Source organism: Lynx rufus, unplaced genomic scaffold (assembly GCF_022079265.1).
Source record: "Lynx rufus isolate CCGP_SWC_20201006 ecotype Redwood Valley unplaced genomic scaffold, mLynRuf1.p SCAF_13, whole genome shotgun sequence".
Taxonomy (NCBI): Eukaryota; Metazoa; Chordata; class Mammalia; order Carnivora; family Felidae; genus Lynx; species Lynx rufus.
The window spans coordinates 19264073-19282905 of NW_025814827.1; the positions used below are offsets into that span (position 1 = coordinate 19264073).

The window sequence follows — 18833 nt, forward strand, 5'->3', positions numbered from 1 at the left end:
ATTCTCACAATTTTTTTTCCTTTTTGAGTGGATAGGTTATTTAATGTTACATGGAAACCTGAAAATAGGTATGCAGTTTTTCATAGGGTATGGAATTTGAAATTTATTAATCAGACATAGCTTATTAATTACATTATTTAGATTTCTTTATCTTTATTTTGTTGTATACTTCATCTTTTTTTTTAAATCTACAACAAATTTATTATTATTTTTTAAATTTAAATCCAAGTTAGTTAACATATAGTATAATAATGGAGTAGAATTTAGTGATGGATCACTTACATATGACACCCAGTGCTCATTCCAACAAGTGCCCTCCTTAATGCCTATCACCCATTTAGCCCATCCCGTCCCCATCTCCCCTCTAACAGCCCTCAGTTTGTTCCCTGTATTTAAAAGTCTCCCCTGGTTTGCCTCTCTCTCTGTTTTTATATTATTTTTCCTTCCTTTCCCCTATGTTCATCTGTTTTGTTTTTTTAAATTCCACATATAAGTGAAATCATGATATTTGTCTTTCTCTGACTGATTTCATTTTGCAAAATACATTCTAGTTCCATTCACATTGTTGCAAATGGCAAGATTTCATTCTTTTGGATTGCTTAGTAATATTCCATTGTATATATATACCACATCTTCTTTATCCATTCATCAGTCATTGGACATTTGGGGTCTTTCCATAATTTGGCTGTTGTTGATAGTGCTGCTGTAAACATTGGGGTGCGTATGCCCCTTCGAATCAGCATTTTTGTATTTTTTGTATAAATAGTAGTGTAATTGCTAGCCATAGGATAGCTCTATTTTTAATTTTTTGAGGAACCTCTATACTGTTCTCCAGAGGGGCTGCACCAGTTTGCATTACAGTACAAAAGTGTTCCCCTTTCTCCACATTCTCGCCAACATCTTTGTTTCCTGAGTTGTTCATTTAGCCATTCTGACAGGTGTGGGGTGGTATCTCATTGTGGTTTTGATTTGTATTTCCCTGATGATGAGTAATGTTGAGCGTCTTTTCATGAGTCTGTTTGCCATCTGGATGTCTTTGGAAAAGTGTCCATTCTTCACTGGATTATTTATTTTTTGGGTGTTGAGTTTGAGAAATTCTTTATGCATTTTTGATACTAACCCTTTATAAGAGATGTCATTTGCAAATATCTTCTCCCATTATGTTGGTTGCCTTTGAGTTTTGTTGATTGTTTACTTAGCTGTGCAGAAGCTTTTTATCTTGATGAGGTCCCAGTAGTTCATTTTTGCTTTTGTTTCCCTTACCTCTGGAGACATGTCTAGTAAGAAGTTGCTGCAGTTGAGATCAGAAGTTTTTGCCTGGTTTCTCCTCTAGGGTTTTGACGGCTTCCTGTCTTACATTTAGGTCTTTCATCCATATTGAGTTAATTTTTGTGTATGGTGGAAGAAAGTGGTCCAGATTTATTCTTCTGCATGTCGCTGTCCAGTTTTCCCAACACCATTTGCTGAAGAGACTGTCTTTTTTCCATTGGATATTCTTTCTTGCTTTGTCGAAGATTAGTTGGCCATGTATTTGTGGGTCCATTTCCGGGTTTTCTGTTCTGTCCTATTGATCTTTGTGTCTCTTTTTGTGCCAGTACCATACTATCTTGATGATTGTAGCTTTGTAATGTAGCTTGAAGTTCAGAATTGGGATGCCTCCAGCTTTGGTTTTCTTTTTCAACATTACTTTGGCTCTTTGGGGACTTTTCTAGTTCTGTACAAATTTATAATTATTTGCTCTCGCTCTGTGGAGAATGCTGGTATTTTGATAGGGATTGCATTGAATGTGTAGATTGCTTTGGGTAGTATTGACATTTTCACAATATTTTTTCTTCCAGTCCATGAGAATGGAATATTTTTCCATTTCTTTGTGTCTTCTTCAATTTCTTTCCTAAGTTTTCCATAGCTTTCTGTGTGTAGATCTTTTACCTTTTTGGTTAGGTTTATTTCTAGGTATTTTATGGTTTTTGGTGCAGTTATCGATGGCATAGATTCCTTGATTTCTTTTTCTGTTGCTTCATTATTGGTGTATAGAAATGTAACTGATTTCTGTATGTTAATTTTATATCCTGCAGCTTTGCTGAATTCATGTATCACTTCTAGAAGTTTTTTGGTGGAATCTTTGAGGTTTTCCACATAGAATATCATGTCATCTGTGAAAAGTGAAAGTTTGACTTCTTTGCCAATTTGGATGACTTTTTTTTCTTTTTGTTATCTGATTACTGAGGCTAGTACTTTCAGTACTGTGATAAACAACAGTTGTGAGAGCAGACATCGCTCTTGTGTTCTTGACCTTAGGGGAAAAGCTCTCAGTTTTTCCTCAGTGAAAGACCCAGCTATGGGTCTTTCATGTATGGATGGCCTTTATGATGTTGAGGGATGTTCCCTCCATCCCTACTTTCTTGAGAGTTTTTATCAAGAGAGGATGCTATATTTTGTCAAATGCTTTTTCTGTGTCTATTGAGGGTATCATGTGGTTCTTATCCTTTCTTTCATTAATGTGATATATCATATCGATTGATTTGTGGATATTGAACCACTCCTGCAGCCCAGGAATAATCCCACTTGCTTATGGTGAGTAATTCTTTCAATGTATTGTTGCATTTGGTTTGCTAGTATCTTGTTGAGAATTTTTGCATCCATGTTCATCAGGGAAATTGGTCTGTAATTCTCCTTTTTAGTGGAGTCTTTGGTCTTAGAATCAAAGAAATGCTGACCTCACAGAATGAGTTTGGAAGTTTTCCTTCCATTTTATTTTTTGGAACAGCTTCAAATGAATAGGTGTTAACTCTTCTTAAATGTTGATAGAATTGCCCCAGGAAGCCATCTGACACTGGACTTTTGTTTGTTGGGAGATTTTTTATTACAGATTCAATTTCTGTACTGGCTGTGGGTCTGTGCAAATGCTCTACTTCCTGTTTCAGTTTTGTTAGTTTATAATTACTGATTCAATTTCTTCAGTGGTTATGGGTCTGTTCAAATTTTCTACTTTTACCTGTTTCAGTTTTGGTAATTTATATGCTTGTAGGAATTTATCCATTTCTTCCAGATTGCCCAATTTGTTTGCATATAATTGTCCATAATATTCTCTTATTATTGTTTGTATTTTTATGGTGTTTGTTGTGAAATCTCCTCTCATTTGTGATTCTATTTATTTGGGTCCTTTCCTTTTTCTTTTTGATAAATCTAGGAGTTTATCAATTTTGTTAATTTTTTCAAAGAACTAGCTTAGTTTTATTAATATGTTCTACTATTTTTTGATTTAGAAATCATTGATTTCCACTCTAATCTTTATTTCCCTTCTTCTGCTGGTTTTGTGCATTATTTGCTGTGCTTTTTCCAGCTCCTTTAGGTGAATGGTTAGGTTGTGTATTTGAGACATTGCTTCCTTCTTACAGCAAGGCCTGGATTGGGATATACTTCCCTTTTATGACTGCCTTTGCTGCGTCTGAAAGGTTTTGGACTGTCATGTTTTCATTTTCATTGGCTTCCATGTACTTTTTTATTTCCTCTTTAATTTCTTGGTTTACGGATGTTCTTTAATCTCCAAGTATTTGTGGTCTTTCCAAATTTTTTCTTGTGGCTGATTTCAGGTTTCATAGCATTGTGGTCTGAGAATATGCATGGAATGATGTTGATCTTTTTGTGCTTTTTGAGGGATGTTTTGTGACCCAGTGTGTGATCTGTTCTGGAGAATGTTCCATGTGCACTCAAGAAGAATGTGTATTCTGCTGCTTTAGGATGAAATGTTCTCAGCATATCTGTTGAGTCCATCCAGTTCAGTGTGTCATTCAAAGCCATTGTTTCCTTGCTGATTTTCTGCTAAGATGATCTGTGTGTTGTAAGTGGGGTGTTAAAGTCTACCTACTATTATGGTATTATCAATGAGTTTCTTTATGTTTGTGATTATTTGACTTGTGTATTTGGATGATTCTAAGTTGGTGGCATAAATATTTACAATTGTTAGATCTTGGTGGATAACCTCCTTAATTATGATATAATGCCCTTCTTCATCTGTTGTTATGGTCTTTATTTTAAAATCTAATTTGTCTGATATAAGTATTGCTACTCAGGCTTTATTTTGACATCCATTAGCATGATAGTTGGTTCTCCATCCCCTTTCAGTCTGCAGATGTCTTTTTTTTTTTAATTTTTTAAAGTTTATTTATTTATTTTGAGGGAGAAAGAACATGAATGGGGAAGGGGCAGAGAGAGAGGGAGAGGGAGATTCCCAGGCAGGCTCTGCACTGTCAGCGCAGAGCATAATACGGGGCTTGAACTCACAAATGTGAGATCATGACCTGAGCTGAAACCAAGAGGCAGATGCTTAACTGTTTGAGTCACCCAGGCACCCCAAACTGCAGATGTCTTTAGGTCTAAAATGAGTATCTTGTAGTCAGCATATAGATGGCCATTGTTTTTTTTTTTTTTTATCCGTTTGATACCCTGTGTCTTTTGATTAGAGCATTTAGTCCATTTACATTCAGAGTTGATTATTGAAAGAAATGAATTTAATGCCATTGTATTGCTATGGAGTTGGTATTTCTGGTAATGTTCTTGGGTCCTTTCTGGTCTTTTTTGCTTTTGGTCTTTTTTGTTTTGTTTTGTTTTTTTCTCCACTCAGAGTCCCCCTTAAAATTTATTGCAGGGCAGGTCTAGTGGTCACCAACTCCTTTAGTTTTGTTTGTCTGGGAGACTCTAGCTCTCCTTTTATTCCGAATGACAGACTTGCTGGATAAAGAATTCTTGGCTGAATATTTTTTTGATTCTGCATGTTCAGTATATCCTGCTACTCCTTTCTGGCCTGCCAAGTTTCTGTGGATAGATCTGCTGCAAACCTGATCTGTCTTCCCTTGTAGGTTAAGGACTTTTTTTTCCTCTGCTGCTTTCATGATTCTTTCCTTGTTTGTGTATCTTGTGAATTTGACTATGATATGCCTTGGTTATAGTTCGTTTTTGTTGATCTAATGGAAGTTCTCTGTGCTTCTTGGGTTTTGATGTCTTTGTCCTTCCCCAGATTAGGAAAGTTTTCAGCTATAATTTGCTCATGTAAACCTTCTGCCCCTTTTTTTGTCTCTCTTAATCTTCTGGGACTCTTATGATATGAATGTTATTCCTCTTTAATAAGCCACTGAGTTCTCTATGTCTTGTATTGTGATCTTTTGCCTTTTTTTTCTTTTCTTCTACTTTTTTATTTTCCATAATTTTATCTTCTATATCACCGATTGACTGCTCTGTTTTGTTCATCCTTGCTGTCATGGCATCCATTTGAGATTGCATCTCAGTTATAGCATTTTTAATTTCAGCCTGACTGGCTTTTAGTTCTTTTATCTCTGTAGAAAGGGATTCTCTGGTGTCTTCTATCCTTCTTTCAACCCCAGCTAGTATTCTTATAATTGTGGTTTTAAATTCTAGTTCAGCATGCCTGGGTGGCTCAGTCAGTTGAGCGTCCAACTTCGGCTCAGGTCATGATCTAAAAGTTCATGAGCTTGAGCCCCATGTTAGGCTCTGTGCTAACAGCTCAGAGCCTGGAGCCTGCTTTAGATTCTGTGTCTCCCTCTCTCTGACCCTCCCTCACTAACACTCTGTCTCTCTCTCTCTCCCTCTCTCTCAAATGCTAAAAAAAATTTAAATATTAGTTCAGGTGTCTTACTTATATCTTTGTCAATTAAATTTCTGGCTGTCATCTGCTTTCTTTTGGGGGGGAATTCTGTCCTTTCATTTTGGAGGTAAAGAAAAAGTTAATAAAATAAAAAATTAAAAATAAAAAAGTCAAATAAACGAAGCTAGAACCTAGGTGTGTTTCAGTCTGCTTGTTTAGATAAGCTTGACAGAAAAGAGAAAAGAGAGAAATGAAAAAATAACTTATAAAACAAATTTAAATATTAAAAAAGGGGCACCAGGGTGGCTCAGTCGGTTAAGTGTCTGACTTTATTTAGCTCAGGTCATGATCTAATGGTCCACTAGTTCAAGCCCTGCATTGCGCCCAGTGCTGACCACTCGGAGCCTGGATTCTGTTTCAGATTCTGTGTCTCCTTCTCTCTCTGCCCCTCCCCTGCTCATTCTCTCTCTCACTCTTTCTCTGTCTCTGTCTCAAAAATAAACATTAAAAAAAATTTTTTTAATTAAAAAATTGAATAAAATAGTATAAAAGAGAATAAAGAAAATAAAGTAGAATAAAAAAATTTTAAAAATTTCCCTTTCTGTATCTAAGAAACAGAGAGAGAAAAAAGAAAATAACATAAAAACAGAAGCAAAGAAAATAAACAAACAAGCAAAACGAATGATATCCAAATGAAGTTATATCCATTTTTCCCTAGAACTGAAACTTTGCAGCACTGTAGTCTGTAGACGAAGCAGGTGGAAGTGATTTGTGCTGGTCCTCTGGGGGATGTGCCTGGAGTGTGCAGGTGGGCATGGCTTGGTGTAACAGGTCTGTTTTCTACTTGGTGGCACTGCTTAGCTCACTGGGGTTGTTCCACATGTGTGTGCATGTGCATGTGCATGCTTGTGGTGAAAATAGCTTCACCTGGCTCTCTAGTCTCTGGCGCAGGAATTTCATGCCCTCACACACAAGCAGTCAAGCAACCGTCCTTTGTCTCAGGCCTCCATCTGCTCCATGCCTTTACTCTGTCTTTGTCCAAGCTGTCTGTCTTCCTGGTGTGGCCTCCAGAGATTTATCTCAGATGGGGCTGTGTTTCAAAACCGCACACTTCAGAGACCCCGGCATCTTGGATCCATGCTGATTCTCTGGGGTAGGGTATTCCTGGGCAGTGGCCAGGTTGTCCCAGAAAACATTCATGTGATCGCGCAGCAGCACTGTCTCAGAGTTTATGGTAAATCACAACACACAGCCAGTGCCAGGTTTTGCTCCACTCTGGGATCATTGTTAAAATATCAGTAAATGTGGCAGTTCTCCAGGGTCTGCTGAGAATCTTGCCCATAGGAAGGTTGTATGGCCTCTACCAAATGCAGTGCAAGCAGGAAAACTGCTTCCCCCGTGAGAGACTTGGACCCCTCGAACTGTGCTGCCTGCTTTTGGGTATTCGCCCTACTTTTCCGCCAGAAGACTGCCAGGCACTGAGCTCTGAAACTTCAGACTCTGTTCTCCATTCTGTATAAACTTCTGGCAGTATTAGAACCCTCTCCTTTCTCCCCATCAGTGATTTTGGAGAACAAATGTCTTGTCCTGTCTCCTGTGAGTGTTTTTACTCTTTGTTTCTTTCCAGCTACTTTTGGGGTGTGTGCTTTTTTTGCATGATCAGGATGTGCTGCAGTTTCTCCGTTTTCTTAATCTCTCGGTCCTCTCTCTGCGAAAATGGCTCCCTACCCTCCGTGGCTCTGTGGGTTTTTTCCTCCCCCAATTTACTTCTATTCATTGCGTAACTGCCAAATTCTCTGACTCAAATTATGCAGATTATTGCATTAATCCTTCGATCAATTTCCTAGGTGTTCAAAATGGTGTGATGCTGATCCAGCTGATGTCAGGGACTAGACAAGCTTAGGGTCCCCATACTACTTTGCCATCTTAACTCCATCCTGTTGTGTACTTTTTCTTACATGGATGGAGAAATACCAAATGTCAATGTATATCTTTCATTACTGATATTTTCTGCCATATATTGCACTTCTAAGATTGTTAATATTATTTGCGATATGGATGGTTCTCTCACAATTGTATTATAAACCCATCCTTTAGCTTTTTTAAATATAATTTATTGTCAACTTGGCTTCCATACAACACCCAGTGCTCATGCCAACAAGTGCCCTCCTCAATGCCCATCACATACTTTCTCCTCTCCCCCACTCCCCATCAACCCTCAGTTTGTTCTCTGTATTAAAGAGTCTCTTATGGTTTGCCTCCTTCCCTCTCTGTAACTTTTTTTCCCTCCCTTTCCCCTCCCCCCTGGTCTTCTGTTAAGTTTCTCAAGATTCATATATGAGTGAAAACATATGATGTCTTTTTCTCTCACTGACTTATTTCACTTACCATAATACCTTTCAGTTCCATCCACATTGCTGCAAATGGCAAGATTTCATTCTTTCTCATTGCCAAGTAGTATTCCATTGTGTATATAAACCACGTCATCTTTTTTTTAATTAATTTATTTAAAAAAATTTTTTTACATGTACTTATTTCTGGGAGACGGAGAAAGAGAGAGAGAGAGAGAGAGCGAGAGTGCGTGAGTGAGGGAGGGGCAGAGAGAGAGGGAGACACAGGATCCGAAACAGGCTCCAGGCTCTGAGCTGTCAGCACGGAGCCCGACGCAGGGCGCGAACTCATGAACCACGAGATCATGACCTGAGCTGAAGTCGGACACTCAACTGACTGAGCCACCCAAGCAGCCCTAAACCACATCTTCTTTATCCATTCATCAGTTGATGGACATTTAGGTTCTTTCCATAATTTGGCTATTGTTGAAAGTGTTGCTTTAAATATTAGGGAACATGTGCCCCTATGCATCAGCACTCCTGTATCCCTTGGGTACCCTCCTAGCAGTGCTCTTGCTGGGTCATAGGGTAGTTCTATTTTTAGTTTTTTGAGGAACTTCCGTACTGTTTTCCAGAGCAGCTGCACCAGTTTGCATTCCCGCGAACGGTGCAAGAGGGTTCCCATTTCTCCACATCCTCTCTAGCATCTATAGTCTCCTGATTTGTTCATTTTAGCCACTCTGACTGGTGTGAAGTAATATCTCAGTGAGGTTTTGATTTGTATTTCCCTGATGAGGAGTGATGTTGAGCGTCTATTCATGTGCCTGTTGGCCATCTGGATGTCTTCTTTAGAGAAGTGTCTATTCATGTTTTCTGCCCATTTCTTCACTGGATTATTTGTTTTTCAGGTGTAGAGTTTGGTGAGGTCTTTATAGATTTTGGATACTAGCCCTTTGTCCGAATGTCATTTGCAAATATCTTTTCCCATTCCATTGGTTGCCTTTTAGTTTTGTTGATTGTTTTCCTTTGCAGTGCAGAAGCTTTTTATCTTGATGAGGTCCCAGTAGTTCATGTTTGCTTTTAATTCCCTTGTCTTTGGAGAAGTATCTAGTAAGAAATTGCTGCGGCTGAGGTCAGAAGAAGTTTTTTCCTGCTTTCTCCTCTAGGGTTTGGATGGTTTCCTGTCTCACATTCAGGTCCTTTATCTTTTGAGTTTATTTTTGTGAATGGTGTAAGAAAGTGGTCTAGTTTCATCCTTCTGCATGTTGCTGTCCAGTTCTCCCAGCACCATTCATTAAAGAGACTGTCTTTTTTCCATTGGATATTCTTTCCTGCTTTGTCAAACACTAGTTGGCCATCCTTTTGTGGGTCTAGTTCTGGGGTTTCTATTCTATTCCATTGGTCTATGTGTCTTTTTTTGTGCCAATTCCATGCTGTCTTGATGATTACAGCTTTGTAGTAGAGGCTAAAGTCTGGGATTGTGATGCTTCCTGCTTTGGCCTTCTTCAATATTACTTTGGCTATTCGAGGTCTTGTGGTTCCATACAAATTTTCGGATTGCTTGTTCTAGCTTTGAGAAGAATGCTGGTGCAATTTTGATTGGGATTGCATTGAATGTGTAGATTGCTTTGGGTAGTATTGACATTTTAACAATATTTATTCTTCCAATCCATGAGCACAGAATGTTTTTCCATTTCTTTGTATCTTCTTCAATTTCCTTCATAAACTTTCTATAGTTTTCAGCATACAGATCTTGTACATCTTTGGTTAGGTTTATTCCTAGGTATTTTATGCTTCTTGGTGCAATTGTGAATGGGATCAGTTTCTTTATTTGTCTTTCTGTTGCTTCATTATTAGTATATAAGAATGCAACTGATTTCTGTACATTGATTTTGTATCCTGCGACTTTGCTGAATTCATGTATCAGTTCTAGCAGACTTTTGGTGGAGTCTGTTGGGTTTTCCCAATAATATCATGTCATCTGAAAAAAGTGAAAGCTTGACTTCATCTTTGCCAATTTTGATGCCTTTGATTTCCTTTTGTTGTCTGATTGCTGATGCTAGCACTTCCAACACTATGTTAAACAACAATGGTGAGAGTGGACATCCCTGTCGTGTTCCTGATCTCAGGAGGAAAACTCAGTTTTTCCCCATTGAGGATGATAGTAGCTGTGGGCTTTTCATACATGGCTTATGATGTTTAAGTATGTTTCTTCTATTCCGACTTTGTCGAGGGTTTTTATCCAGAAAGGATGCTGCATTTTGTCAAATGCTTTTTCTGCATTGATTGACAGGATCATATGGTTCTTATCTTTTCTTTTATTAATGTGATGTATCACATTGATTTGCAAATGTTGAACCAGCCCTGCAGCCCAGGAATAAATCCCACTTGATCATGGTGAATAATTCTTTTTATATGCTGTTGAATTCGATTTGCTAGTATCTTGTTGAGAATTTTTGCATCCATATTCATCAGGGATATTGGACTGTAGTTTTCTTTTTTTGCTGGGTCTCTGTCTGGTTTGGGAATCAAAGTAATACTGGCTTTGTAGAATGAGTCTGGAAGTTTTCCTTCCCTTTCTATTTTTGAAACAGCTTGAGAAGGATAGGTATTATCTCTGCTTTAAATGTCTGGTAGAATTCCCCAGGGAAGCCATCTGGTCCTGGACTCTTATTTGTTGGGAGATTTATGATAACTGATTCAGTTTCTTCGCTAGTTATGGGTCTGTTCAAATTTTCTATTTCTTCCCATTTGAGTTTTGGAAGTGTGTGGGTGTTTAGGAATTTGTCCATTTCTTCCAGGTTGTCCAGTTTGTTGGCATATAATTTTTCATAGTATTCCCTCATAATTTCTTGTATTCCTGAGGGATTTGGTTGTAATAAATCCATTTTCATTCATGATTTTATCTAATTGGGTCCTCTCTCTTTTCTTTTTGAGAAGCCTGGCTAGAGGTTTATCAGTTTTGTGTATTTTTTCAAAAAAACAGTTCTTAGTTTCATTGATCTATTCTACTGTGATTTTGGTTTCTATATTGTTTATTTCTGCTCTGATCTTTATTATTTCTCTCCTTCTGCTAGGTTTGGGGTTTTTTTTTTTTTGTTTTGTTTTTTGTTTTTTTTTGTTGCTGTTCTGTGTCTAGTTCCTTTAGGTGTGCTGTTAGATTTTTTATTTGGGATTTTTCTTGTTTCTTGAGATAGGCCTGGATTGCATTGTATTTTCCTCTTAGGACTGGCTTTGCTGCATCCCAGAGGGTTTGGATTGTTGTGTTTTCCTTTTCGTTTGTTACTATATAGTTTTTAAATTATTCTTTTATTGCCTGGTTGACCCATTCGGTCTTTAGTAGGATGTTCTTTAACCTCTGTGTATTTAGAGGTTTTCCAAACTTGTTCCTGTGGTTGATTTCAAGTTTTGTAGCATTGTGATCTGAAAGTGTGCGTGATATGATCTCAATTCTTTTATATTTATTGATGGCTCTTTTGTGACCTAGTATGTGATCTACCTTGGAGAATGTTCCATGTGCACTCAAGAAGAAAGTATATTCTGTTGCTTTAGGATGTAGAGTTCTAAATATATCTGTCAAGTATATCTGCATCCAGTGTATCTCTCAGGGCCATTGTTTCCTTACTGATTTTCTGTCTAGATGATCTGTCCATTGTTGTAAGTGGAATATTAAAGTCCCCTGCAATGACCACATTATTACCAATAAGATTGCTTATGTTTGTGATTCATTGTTGTTTATATATTTGGGTGCTTTTGAATTTGGTGCATAGACATTTATAATTGTTAGCTCTTCCTAATGGATAGACCCTGTAATTATTCTATAATGTCCTTCTCCATCTCTTGTTACAGCCTTTAGTTTAAAGTCTAGTTTGTCTGATCTAAGTATGGCTACTCAAGCTTTCTTTTGACTTCCAGTTGCATGATAGGTAGTTCTCCATCCCCTTACTTTCAATCTGAAGGTGCCCTCTGGTCTAAAATGGGCTTCTTGTAGACAGTAAATAGATGGGCCTTGTTTTTGTATCCATTCTGATATCCTATGTCTTTTGATTGGAGCATTTAGTCCATTTACATTCAGTGTTACTATTGAAAAGATGTGGGTTTAGAGTCATCGTGTTTTCTGTAGGTTTCATGCTTGTAGTGATGTCTCTGGTAGTTTGTGGTCCTTACAACATTTCACTCACAGAGTCCCCCTTAGGATCTCTTATAGGGCTGGTATGGTGGTGATGAATTCCTTCCGTTTTTGTTTGGGAAACCCTTTATCTCTCCTATTCTGAATGGCAGACTTGCTGGATAAAGGATTTTTGGCTGCAGATTTTTCCTGTTCACCACATTGAAGATTTCCTGCCATTCCTTTCTGGCCTTCCAAGTTTCAGTAGATAGGTCTGATACTACCCTTATGTGTCTATCTGTATATGTTAAGGCCCAGTTATCCCTAGCTGCTTTCAGAATTCTCTCTTTATCCTTGTATTTTGCCAGTTTCACACTGATATATGGTGCAGAAGATCCATTCATGTTACCTCTGAAGGGAGTTCTCTGTGCCTCTTGGATTTCAGTGTCTGTTTCCTTCCCCAGATTGGGGAAGTTCTTAGCTATGATTTGTTCAAGTACACCTTCAGTCTCTTTCCCTCTCTCTTCTTCTTCTGGAATTCCTATGATATGGAAATTGTTCTGTTTGATTGAATTGCTTAGTTCTCAATTTGTCTAAATCCCCTGGATTTTTTTCTCTTTTTCTCAGCTTCCTTTTTTCCATAATTTTATCTTCTAATTCACCTATTCTCCCCTCTGCCTCTTCAGTCCTTGCTATGGCTACCTCCATTTTATTTTGTACCTCATTTATAGCATTTTTAAAATTCATCATGAATATTTTTTAGGTCCTTGATCTCTGCAGCAATAGATTCTTTGCTATCTTCTATGCTTTTTTCAAGCCCAGCGATTAATCTTATGACTATTATTCTAAATTCTTGTTCAGTTATATTACTTATATCTGTATTGATCAATTCTTTAGCTGTCACTTCTCCTGGCATTTCTTTTGAGGAGCATTCTTCTGTTTCGTCATTTTGGCTAGTTTTCTGTCCCTTATGAGTTCTAAAAACTTATTATGTGCTCTGCACCTGTAAGCACTGCTATATTAAAGGAGGGTCATACACTGTCCAGGGCCTGGACCTTCAGGAGGTGTTTTTTGGAGAGTGTTATTTGGTCTCTGTTGTTGTGACTTTGGTTATTTTATTTCCTTACTCGTAGTGATGTTTTGGACCCTCCACCAGGTGTGCTTTGATTTGTTCCTTCAAGTAGCCTTGGAAAGGAAAATGAACAGACAAACATACAGAAAACAAAACATGCAAACACACAAACAGGTTAAAGAAAAAAACAAAACAATGCAAAAGAAAAGCAAGAAACACCAGACTCAAATAAAGAACAGGGTGGAGGTGGTGCTGATGAAAGAGCATATACAAAGAGAGAAGTGACAAGGGCGGGGAGGAAAAAGAGAAAATAAACATTGACTGGGCAGAGAGACTAAATGGCTTAATCCAGAGAGAGAGAAAGGAAAATAAAGAAGCGGGGGTGGAGTGGGGAAAGAAATGAAGATAAAGTTGCCCAGACAGAGAAACTATGGGGCTTGATTATTCCAGAGGGAGAGAAAGGAAAGTAAAGAAGGAGGTGTGGAATATGTATCAAGAGAATGGATTAAATATGTCTCCTTAAATAAACCAACAACCAGGGTAACCAGACTAGAGGAGGGAAGAGATAAGGAGGAGAAAAGGAAGGAAGAATATATCTATATGACAAGAACTGTCCAAGAATTAATCAAGGTAATGCAGCAGCACTGGTCTGGAGGAGGGGCTGTCTGGTTCCTCTGCCTCTATCCCGCACCAGTAGATACGCAGTATACCTGGCATGGAGGGGCCTAGTTTGGTGTGAGCAAGTTCCCCCCTCCACTGTGGGCCCTTAGGACCAATCCCTGAGGCCCCACTTTGGTAGTGGTGGGGGGAAAAATGGCGACCCGTTCCCCGTCCCCCCAATTGCTTCTCCATGGACCCGTTGTACCAAATTACTCTGAACTGCCCTCACTGTGCTGGGTGCAGACCAGGTGGTCTTTCTCACTCCTCTGACTCCCATGCCCCTGTGCTTGGCTAGGATTCAAACTTCCCTTCTATGTGCCGTGGTACTGGAGAAGTGCCTCTCCATGGCGCATGATATGTGGTCCCTGCCTGCACTCCAGGGGTGGGGGTGGGGGATCACTTCCTCTTCCTTTAGCATTTTTATAAAATATTCTCTTTTTTTGTCTTAATGTTTGATGACTTTTAGGCTCACAACCCTTGTTTTCCTGTGGTTTCCATTTGCCTAATATATTGTTTACCCTTTTATTTTTAACCATTCTGAATCACTTTATGCCTCTTGGTTTGTGATCCTATGTGAAAATCTCTTGTTTTGGCACTTATGTTAAACTTACTTGTATTCGTTGATATGATTTATTTTGGTCTTGGTTCTGTGACAATTTTTATTATCTTTTTTTAAAAGTCACCATGTGATTGCTTCACATGTATGTAGCTTCAGTTTTTAGGGAATGCTGATATAATTCTAGTAGTCTTATATTCATTTTGCCATTCTGTAAAATTAGAGTTGGTTAAAGTATTCTTAACCCACTCGTTGTTACCTTCTCCTCTCCTGCCTGATTTTAGTCATTATTATTTTTCTGAGTATTTATCTTTGTACTATTAAAACTGGTCATACATATACTACTTCGTTTGGTAGCTCTAAATGATATTCTTTGGTGTACTGCTATTATATGTGAGGCAGTCTATGACCTTTCTCAAGCTTACTTATGCTTACTGTCCTTTTACCCCCTCCCAGTTTTTATTTGTTGGTTGTATAATGTTTTCATTGCCAGGGCATATAACATTTGCATTTGACTTTGTTAACCTTATTTCCATATTTGTTTTAATCTTTTTTCACAGTAAATATGTTGATTACCAGTCTGTTTGTCATGGTTTTTAGTTATCTGTTGGGCTGAAGTTCATCCTCTAGTAATTTCCTCAAACATGGCCTGGGAACAGCATTTTTTGATGTCTTTCATATTCAAAACAGTTCGATTATCCATTCTCAAAAGGACAGTTTGTCCAGATATAAAGTAAGTTGGATCCTACTTTGAGGATCTTGTTTGTGGTGCTCCTGTTTTACAATATTGAATGTTGCTGTTGAGAAATCTGGGATAAGCCTGAATTATTTTGCCCTTTGTAAGTGATTTGACCTTTTTGCATGCAGTCCATAGAATTTCTTTATTTTGCAAGACTGATAATTTTATAATGACATGACTTAGTGTTGGGATTTGAGAATTTATTTTAGTGTAATTTTCTTGATTAATATTTAAAAATATTTATTCCATGTAATTATTTTGCCTTTTGAAGGGGAGAGGAGAATGTTGTCCAATATGCATTCATTTAATGTCCTTTGTCTGGCATAAATATTTTCTTCTTTTAACACTTAATTTTTTTTATTTGCTCTTCTTATTATTAACCTCTGTGTCCTTCATTTTATTTTCCAATGCCTGTTCACCACTGTTGTCTAATTTGTCTTTATCTCTCTGATTTTATTTCCTTACTTTTCCCTCAGTTTTGTCACTCTTTTTAATGTCTTTTTGGTCTTGCCATCTCTTCTTGCTTTATGGTCTTCCAAATAGACACAGTTGTGTCATTAAGGTTTTAAAATTTGCAGCAAAAATTTTGGTCACTGTTTTCATCTGCATCTGCTCCATGGCGTTTTTGTCTGAATTTTACGTTTTCCTTCTTTTATCCTAAAGTATTTTTGTTCAGATGTAAGTTTCTATCATAGTGAAGAATAAGTTGGATTTTCTTGGGCTAGCTCTTTTGTACAAAGCTCCTTTAGGGAAGCCAAGGTTGCCATAATAATCTCACATTCTATTAGCTGGTTTATATAATAACTCTTTGCTGGGCAGAAGGTTTCCTGCAAATGTGACTTGTGTGTCTGACTTTATAGCATTGCCTTGTCTACTTCTCTGTACCAAATGAAGTCTGAGGGACTTCTGTCATCCTACTTGCCCCAGCATCTGCACCTGTTTTTGCGAAGAAAGGATATAGCTTTGCACTTCAGGATGTGTTTTTCATCTTTAGCAAATTTTTGCTGACACTTTCTAAGATCTGTTACTATTGGGTCCTTTTGACTTCTCTGTTCTACTTCCACCTGCATGTCTTCTGTCTGATCTTGGCTGCTTTGGGTAGTACTGTCATATGTTGTAGAGTCTGTGGATTTTATGTGGTTCTTAGTTTCAATGAAAGTGAAATTTTTAGAATTTGGTTGTTGTGGCTTTGGATGAGTCCTAGGAAAAGGGGGAAATGTTGACTTATGTAGGCTGATCATATGGGAACTTCTAATTTACTATTTATTTTTTTATTTAAAATATTTTTTTAGTGTTAATTCACTTCTTAGAGACAGAGAGAGACAGAGTGTGAGCAGGGGAGGGGCAGAGAGAGAGGGAGACAGAGAATCAGAAGCAGGCTCCAGGCTCTGAGCTATTAGCACAGAACCCTACGGGGGGCTTGAACTCACAAACTGTGAGATCATCACCTGAACCCGAAGACAGACGTTCAACCCACTGAGCCACCCAGGCACCTCTGTATTTTAGTATTTAAAAATAGCATCTCTTCTTCTTTGTTCTGAAAATCTTACCTAAATATTTAGGTACTAACAAAGCACTAGCACATGGCCATCTAGTGGGAGGACTGAAGATGAAAATGGTGCTAAGATGGTATCTACTGTTTAAAATTACAGTGTATGGCATTAAAGTTTAATACTTTCGAATGGCTAACCGAGGACAATAAGGGATAACCTAGAGCTACAGTGAAGGGCTAGAACCAAAAGGGTTTTAGATGACCAGGTGATCTTAGACCATACTTCAGCCATACCATCCATAGCTTTTTCTATCCTCCTGTAAAACCTTCCTTCTAAGCCTAATTCTCATTTAAGTTGCTTTCTTGCCTTTTGACTTCTGGATATTTTCTGTGGGATTCTGTGCTTTTCTCTCAGTTACTAAATTTTCTGAACTAGGTTGTCCATTCTTGGTTTTCAGTGATTTGTTCCTCATCTGTCTTACAGGGATCTGAAACATTGCTTAAAATATACTGTGAATGAAAAAAAAAAAAGATACTGTGAATGAAACTAATGTAGCATTGTATGACAACTATACTAAAAAATAAAGACACTTTGAGGCTTAATATTTATTTTTAAAATCGGATCCTGTTTTATTTAAAAGAAAAAATGGAGGCACAGAAAGCGGTTGATCATCTATTATGTATATTGTAATTTATGAGTAATTAAGGTAACTTTACCTCTTATGGGTGTACCAAATTAGATGTTTCTGAAAAATATAACCTTGTAACACACTCTACTATAGACTACTTATTTTGTAGATTTCAGGAAAGTATTGAATCTCAAATATGACTCAAGAGCTCCTACAGTTTGAAAACCAGGTTTGTTGTTTGAATATATGTGATTGTCCACATTTCTAATTAGGGACACTATTCCATATATATCATTTTTGTGCATTATAATTTTTCCCATTGTTTGAGATCACTCTAATGGTAAAATTGCAGTTAAGGTCAGCGGTTCTATCTATCAAAATGATACTATGGTACACATCACTTGTAATAAGATATGTATTTTGAGTTTTTTTCTGATAATGCTGATGGATTTACTCTGAACTATCCTTTTCTCCATTTATCCTTAAGTTCAAAACCAGCCTGTTTTAGAAGGAACTTAGCCCTATAAAAGTCCTTAGAAATAGCCTGACTTACCTAGTGTTCAGCTCTTAAGTATTATGTGTGTCATAAGGAATATCTAGAAACATATAGAGAAAACCTTTCTCATTTCCCTCTTTTCATTTCAATGGAATGGTTTCATTTCAACTGTATTTATTCTGAGTGGTTGACTACAGAGGATCATGTAGTATTAAGGACCTAATGTATTTGTCCTAAATTCGCTTATGGATGCAACCTTAACTCCTAAATCACAAGTTATGTCATTGTTTTGGGGCCCATTTTATTCAGTATTTTTTCCCCTTTCTTTTAGATCTAAAATAGATCTATTTTATATTTTTTTCTTGGTGTTTTTTTTTCTTAAAGGTTTCAGAACTGATAGATGAAAAGCATAAATGCAATTGAAGGAAATGTTATAGGCCTGTTTTGGAACAGCTTCTCATGTGATTCAGAACATTTTACCAGTGATTTAACATTTCGACGTGGCAGAAGAAGAGATGGATGTTACCTTAGAAATGGAATAGAGTTGGGGGCGCCTGGGTGGCTCAGTCGGTTAAGCGTCCGACGTCGGCTCAGGTCATGATCTCACGGTCCGTGAGTTCGAGCCCCACGTCGGGCTCTGTGCTGACAGCTCAGAGCCTGGAGCCTGCTTCAGATTCTGTGTCTCCCTCTCTCTCTGACCCTCTCCCATTCATGCTCTGTCTCTCTCTGTCTCAAAAATAAATAAACATTAAAAAAATTAAAAAAAAAAAAAGAAATGGAATAGAGTTGTGTTTAAAGTTTCAAACTTTTTAATGTTGTTATTAATTTACTAAGTAACACATTTACGAAGAGTTTAAGTCAGCTGGTTTATATTATAAATGAATTACCTGGGTGGCTAGTTGAAAAATAAGGATTTCTGGGCCCTGTATCTAGACATTGTGGTTTATGGATCTGAAGTGGGCCCAGGAATTAGCATTTTGACAAGTACTCCTGGTTTTTCTAATGTAGGTCTTCTTTGGACTGACCTTTGAGAAAAACTGCCCTGGAGAAATTCTACAACTGAAAATGATGTACAATAAATGAATTAGTTAAATCTTGTTGGGTAAAAAAAAAGCTCATGTATGAAAGTATTCCACTTTAGAACCAATT

The 18833-nt window shown here is 37.6% G+C and overlaps 1 protein-coding gene across 6 annotated transcripts in view; it reads left to right on the forward strand.

The window, feature by feature from the left end:
- The window catches only part of ZNF280D (zinc finger protein 280D), a 141359-nt gene that overhangs the window by 43189 nt on the left and 79337 nt on the right, over positions 1–18833 (forward strand). The window lies entirely within an intron of this gene.